General features: G+C 37.7%; 1 non-coding gene across 1 annotated transcript; it reads left to right on the top strand.

Moving 5' to 3' along the window:
• The first annotated feature begins 3949 nt into the window (after positions 1 to 3949).
• LOC115871290 lies at positions 3950 to 4069 on the top strand. Its single transcript, XR_004047216.1, has one exon. It is a non-coding gene; the product is annotated as a small nucleolar RNA SNORA61 (small nucleolar RNA).
• The last annotated feature ends 2615 nt before the right edge of the window (positions 4070 to 6684 follow it).

Genomic DNA, 6684 nt, shown 5'->3' with positions numbered 1-6684 from the left:
CAACCTCTAAAATAAGCTGTGTGATGCACTCAAACCTAAAATAAACCATTATTTGAGGGTTAGGTGCGTCATACCTGCAAATAACCTCATTTATCTAGAGAAATGTATTTAATGCTTATTGTATAAATACCAGTGTTTCAGCAGGCTTTATAATACCATCTGTCATTTCTTTTTGTACAACACATAATTCAATGTATCCCTTATTCCTTTTTTTTTTTGAGATTCAAAATTCTTGCAAATATCTTTACATACTGAGACAAGAATCTGGCTGCATTATGAAAATTATATCAAACATTATTCCAGATGAAATTTTAGTTCATGTTAAGCCAAAGAGTTTTTTAAATTATTGTTGTTGCTCAGATATGCATCAAGGTAAATTAAATCATTGGCCTCTTTCACCAACCTCATTTCAGGTGTATGTTAAAGTCATTGGAAAGTAAGAAAATAGCTGCTGTTGCTATGAGAGGAATTTCACTTTGTCTCTGGCTATGCCCTGGGGGGTTCCTCTGTCATAAAACCAGGGAGAAAGGAAAATGAAAACATAAAGTACTAATCTGAAATTGGATAAATGGCATCATTTCTGTCCTATACCTCTCGTGAAAGTTTTTTGTTTTTCTTTCCAGGTAAGTAGGTCTTAATTAGGCTGATTATTTTAGGAATGCAAATCTAGAATACAAACTATAGAAATGTTAGATTAGGAAACATTTGTTGAGTGAATACTGTGTGCCAGGCACTGTGCTAGGCTGAGGGTCCAGACAATGCGGAGATCCCAGGCGTCCATCTCCTACCAGGGATATGGACAGGCAGAGGCTCTTACAGCACTAAGGCTCAATGGAGGAGAGTCTGTGGTATATGCAGCTGCCAAGAGCAGTGCATAATTAGGCTGCTGCGAGTAGGAGGGGTCAGGAAAAGCTTTTTAAAGGGAGGTTTTACCTGAGTAACATTTTAAGAATGAGTAGGAGTTAATTATTTAGGTTGGTTTTATGGTATGCATTCCCTAAGTAGTTTAAGGCAGAACAGAAATTCTGAAATTATCTTGTCACACACAATTCTGTAGGTTGGATCAAGGATAATAGTTCATTTCTTCTCTTTTCCCTCTTTTTACAAGCATGAACACATACAAAAGCATATGTTTTATGTGTGGCTCTACTAGCTACTTTATAGTCAGAAAAATATTGTGTGCATGTGTGTTGGTATGTACAAGGGAGCCACTGGATGGTGCAAATGCCTGAACACTCACCTACAACCTAAAGCCTGGAAGTTCAAATCCACCAAAGGGTGCCTCAGGAGAAGAAAACTCTGGGGATTAACTTCTGCAATACAACAGCCATTGAACATCATATAGATTACAGTTTTATTCTGACACACTTTGGACTCCCGTCACTTGGAGTTGATGCAGAAGCAACTAGTTTTTTATATACGTATAAAATAAGATGGCAGGGATTATGTATTCAATCATCACTCGATGTAGCGAAGTCTATCTTCTAAGGCATAATTATGCATTTCTTTTCACCTGGCATGCTCTCTAAACTCAAAGAGCACGTGTTCTCAAAACCTGTGGCACTGAAATTCTATTGGCTGTGATCTGCATTCCTTTGGGACATGTTGTCTCATTTCTGTGGCAGATTTGCCTTTATTTTTAATCTCCCTAAAGTGGAGAGAAGAGAATGATAGCACACTTGTTTCACGGGCTCTCTTCAGAGGGATGGGCACTCCTAAGCCTCGCTCCAACACTTTTCCATTTCACATTTTTGGAAAAAAGATGATCAATATCCTAATGCACACATGATTTTTGTCAAATGGTGAAAATCAGTTTGTGAATATGTATGTCACTCTATGCCAGGTTAGTTTTACAAAGAAAGACAGGGTCTAACTTTGGGAAGGAATTCAATTTTCTCTAAGCCAGAATACTAGGAGGGGATTTTGATCAGAAGCCTAAAGAAACATATCCTTTTGAAAAGCCGTTGGGTTGTCTTCTTCAGTGATGTGCTTCCAGCAAGTCAATAAGAACAGGCAAATATTCATACGTAATTAATAACACACCCCTTCCTCTTTTCCTGAAAGACATTGATTTTTCTAAAATCTATCTTTCTAAGCTCTAATTAAACCAACATAATTACTTTAGGCCATAGTGTTCGATGAATTTTCTCTTATCTGACTGGTTAGTTTCCTAATGCTTTGTTTTGCCTGTTTTTTATTTATTTTATTTATAAAAAGTAAACAAAATTCATACATAACACTTGCTTGAAGTCACTACGCAGCTTAACAAAAAAGCAGTGTCACTGGCCTTGTGATGTCCAGATCCTTGGTTCCCTTCATGAGACCACACTGAGAGCTAACCAGGATGCTACGTTTACGGTGTCCTCTTCTACTTTTCCCATTTAGGTGTATACCATTAAATAATACATTGTACCATTTTGTATATTTTAGTATTACATTCTGTGAAACTGATGACAATATACTCATACTATGTGGAGTAAAAAAAGACAACAGGGTAGTTTTGACTCATACGGTGCTTTTAATTTTCTTTTATATCTTAAAATAGGTGGCTTTATTTAATGAAATCTTCATTACTCTGTAATATTCCACTGTATAAATTCATCACTATCTGTTTTCCATGGGGACAGGTTTTTTTTCAAGGTCATCTATTGCAAGCAAAACTATGATTAACACTTTAGTTCTTGTCCTCTTGTGACTGTGTGCAAGAATTTTCTAGGCAATATTGTGTAACTGTGAAATTCCCAGTTTGGAAAAATTCCCTTGAAAGTCATTTAAAAATCTGGCAAACTGATCTCCAAATCTTTGGTACTAACTTACACTCCATCAACGGCTTGTGAGAATTCTTGTACTTTATAGCATCCCCAAACCTGGCGGCATAGTAATTACGTGTTTGACTATTAACCAAAGCTTGGCAATTCAAATCCATTATCTATTCCATGGAAAGAAGAAATAGCAGTCTGCTTCCATAGAGATTTAGACCCTGTAATTTCTATAGGGCTGTTCTCTTGTGTCATATAGAGTCATTATGGGTAAGGATCCACAGTAACATGTTTATGGTTTTAATCATTTGTATTATAAGGCAGTTTCAACATTCTTGAACCTATACAATATTTTAATAGCATTTGAAACAGGATATAAAGGAAGTCATTTTAGAATGCATTTACAGTATGTATTTATATGTATGCACACATACACAGAAGGGCGAGTCCAAAAGTGTTGCTACCATGGGTCCCATTCCCCAGGTATGGGTACAGCCACACAAAGCGTGTTTAATAACGTCTGTGCAACACCGGTGGTTGCAGACCCTTGCACACCCGTTCCTTCAGTAATGCGCCGAACCTTTTAAGGTGCTATAAAGCAGACCCAGGTCCAATAGAAACCATGACTTTTGAGGCCATCTGCTGAGTCAGTTTAATTCAAGGTGGAGAGGGCAGCTCAGACAGCTATGGCAAGTGTGGGGCGGATTCTAAAGGAGTAATCTTGATAGATTCACTCCAAAGACACAGAGCCACCATGAGGGCTTCCAGGAAGATGTTTTAAGATATTTGAAAACTGTGTGGGTGAGAAAATGTGCAAGAAAGATGGGCAGAGGAATTTTCCCCATCCTGACAATACACCTCCTCATTCTTTGAGGATTGTCCTTCAAAGTAAGAGCTGTCCTACAAGTATTTCATTGGGAAGCCTTATCCCACGTAGCTCACTCTTGCCTTCTTTTTTGCCCCAAGACTCAAAGAACGTTTAAAAGGACAAGATTTGGTATCACAAGGAGACCAATATGTGTTATAAACCTAAGAGTGCAGAATTCCTTGGGGAAAGGGGTAGAGACATGGAAACATTGCCTTCAGAAATAAATCGACTTGAGTGGAGGGTATGTTAAGAGAAAACAGCTTCACATTTTGATATTTGTATTTAACATAAAGGTTTTTATGATTTTTAAGAATATATTTTCACCCTCCAGTTCCCTTTCCCATTGGATCAAAACACTGGGCTGGGTGGTCATAGGAGGAGGAAAAGAAGCATTGAAGCTGCCCCTTGGTGCTCCTCGAGCTCAGGCTCCTTTCAAACAGGGTTAAATATATATATATATATATTTTTTCACTTCCCCCCTGTGTGGCTGTTTGTGCATTTTATGTTTTTGTTAGGTCCTATCAAGATGTGCAGTGACCCTGTGCACAACAAAAAAAGAAACCACCCAGTTCGGCACCACGCTCCCAATTGTTATGTTTGAGGCCGTTGTTGCAGCCCCAGGGTCAAGCACATCCCTCTGAGAGCTTTCCTCTGTGTCACTGCCTTTCTACTTTCCCCAGCATGATGTCTTCTTCTCGGGACTGAGCTCTACTATAGCATGGCCGAAGTCCATGAGATGGAGTCTTGTCATCCTTGCGCTAAGGAGCATTCCGGCTGTACCTCTTCCAAAAAAGATTTGTTTGTTCTTTTGGCAGTTTGTGGTATTTCAAAATTCTTCACCCACACCATAATGTGAATTCCTTGATTCTTCTCCTCCAATCTTCCTTCTTCAAAGTCCAACTCTCACACACATGTGAGGCAGTTGAAAATACCATGGCTTGGGTACCTCCATCCTCAAAATGACATCCTTGCTCTTCAACACTTTATCGAAAGAGGTCTTGTGCAGTAGGTTTACCCAATGCAATATATTGTTTGATCTCCTGACTGCTGCTCCGATGAGCATTTATTGTGGATTCGAGCAAAACAAAATCCTTGACAACTTCAGTATTTTCTCTGTTTCTCATGATGTTCCCTATTGGTCCAGTTGAGAGGATTTTGACATGGACAGTCTATTCCTTCTCCATAGTCTGTCCTTAGGTTGCAAGCTCAGCTAACATCTGTTCCCAGTGGGTGACATTGCTTTTATTTTGAAACCCTAGTGAAATAACTTTCATCAACCTGTGAACCACCACAGTATGACAAACTGACAGACAAGCGGTGGGTGTGTTTGTAGACATCTATGGATTCTGTATAAGTATATGAAATTTAATTTGAGTTTCCCTAATTACCAAGCAAAATTGAGTCTCTTTCATAAATGACCAGATTGCATGTTTTGTGCATTTTCATTTCAGTTGCTTTTTTCCTCCCTTGTGTTCTTCATACATTTTGAATATTAAAACATCACCCATTCTGAGTTCCTAACATTTTTTTCCATTCTGAGATTTTCTGTCTACTTGTTATATTGGTAGCTTCTGATGACTCGTGCTTCCTGATATTTCCGTTCAGTGTAGTCCCTTGCTTTTTCATGTCTGCGTAGAGTTACCATTAACTTTTCCTTTAAAATGCACCAGAGGTAAAACTGTGTAAGTTGTAGGCCTAGACTTCAAGAAGGCCTGTTATATTTCTTTTACCTTTTTTTTCCCTGAGAGCTCTGAGCCATCAAGTGAGAAGCCACTGATCCTTGTAAAGAAGTCATCTGGTGGGAGATAAACCCTAGGATTACATGGAGAAGAAGGAAACCTAGGTACATCAGTAGCACATTTAAGCAGCCCTGTTAACCCACTAGCAGTTTGTAGCCACATAAGTGGCCGCTAATATTAGCAGAAGATGTTCAGCTAAGCCCAGCCCAGAGAGGAGACCTATAAGAAAATAAAATACCACTAACCTTTTGGGTGGTTTCATATATGATTAGATACTTGAATCATCTTAGAAAAATATTTTTTGATGGACAGAAGGTTTTTTTTCCCTAATGTCAAATTTATCAATTTATTTTTACTAGGGTTAATGCATTTTGTGTCACAAGTAAAAGGATTTTACAAATCCGAGATGATGAAGAGATTCTCCTAAATTTTCTCCTAAAGGTTTTAAAATTTGTCTTCCACATTTTGGTCTCTAATATAATAGAAATGTATCCCATATATACTATATGAGATGTGGTCCAATTATCTTTTTTTCTATAGATAATCAATTTCCTTGGAGCCATTTATTTTTTTGGTTTACCCATTCTCCATTTTCCTGAAAGGACACATATGTGGCATTTCCAGATACGCAGGGGCGCCTTTTCACATACTCCATTTGGTTTCTAATGTCCAACCTTGGGCCGAGACCAACCACACTGTTTCTTAACTTTAAGTAATTTTGATGTCCAGTAGGAAAATCACTCCTCCCTATTATTTCTTGTTTCTGTATCCTTTTCTTCTTTTGTATCCTGTATACTTACATGTATATTTTGAAATCAGTTTACTAAATTTTTCAAAAGTAGCAGTTCAGTTTGATTAAAATTGCAGTTAATTTATAGCTTAATTGAGGGGAAAATACTTATTTTACTATCTTTCCATTCATGAACATAGTTTGCAGATCCATTTTATTTATGTAAATCTTTTTACAATGTCCTCAAATTTTGATAATTTTCTTCTCAGAGTTCTGTTTCATTAAATTTATCCCTAATTCAACAACACACTGCATTCACGTCAATTCTGACTCATAGGGAGCAACCTTATAGAACTAGTAAACTATCCCTTCGGATTTCTAAGGCTATAAATCTTTATGGGAGCAGAGAGTCTCAACTTTCTCCTGCAGAGAGGCTTCTGACTTCCAAATGCCCAGCTGATAACTCATCACATTACCTGGCTTAGCTACCTTGAATTTGGGGGACTATTCTATTTTTTTTTCATTTAAGTCAACTTTATTGAGTCATACATAACAGAAAACATAGGTCCTATAATATTTATTTTGATG

Source organism: Echinops telfairi, unplaced genomic scaffold (genome assembly GCF_000313985.2).
Source record: "Echinops telfairi isolate 266 unplaced genomic scaffold, ASM31398v2 ScPeMD7_4225;HRSCAF=4972, whole genome shotgun sequence".
Lineage (NCBI taxonomy): Eukaryota > Metazoa > Chordata > Mammalia > Afrosoricida > Tenrecidae > Echinops > Echinops telfairi.
The sequence above is the reverse complement of the archived record's forward strand: the minus strand, read 5'-3'. Positions and strand labels throughout refer to the sequence as shown.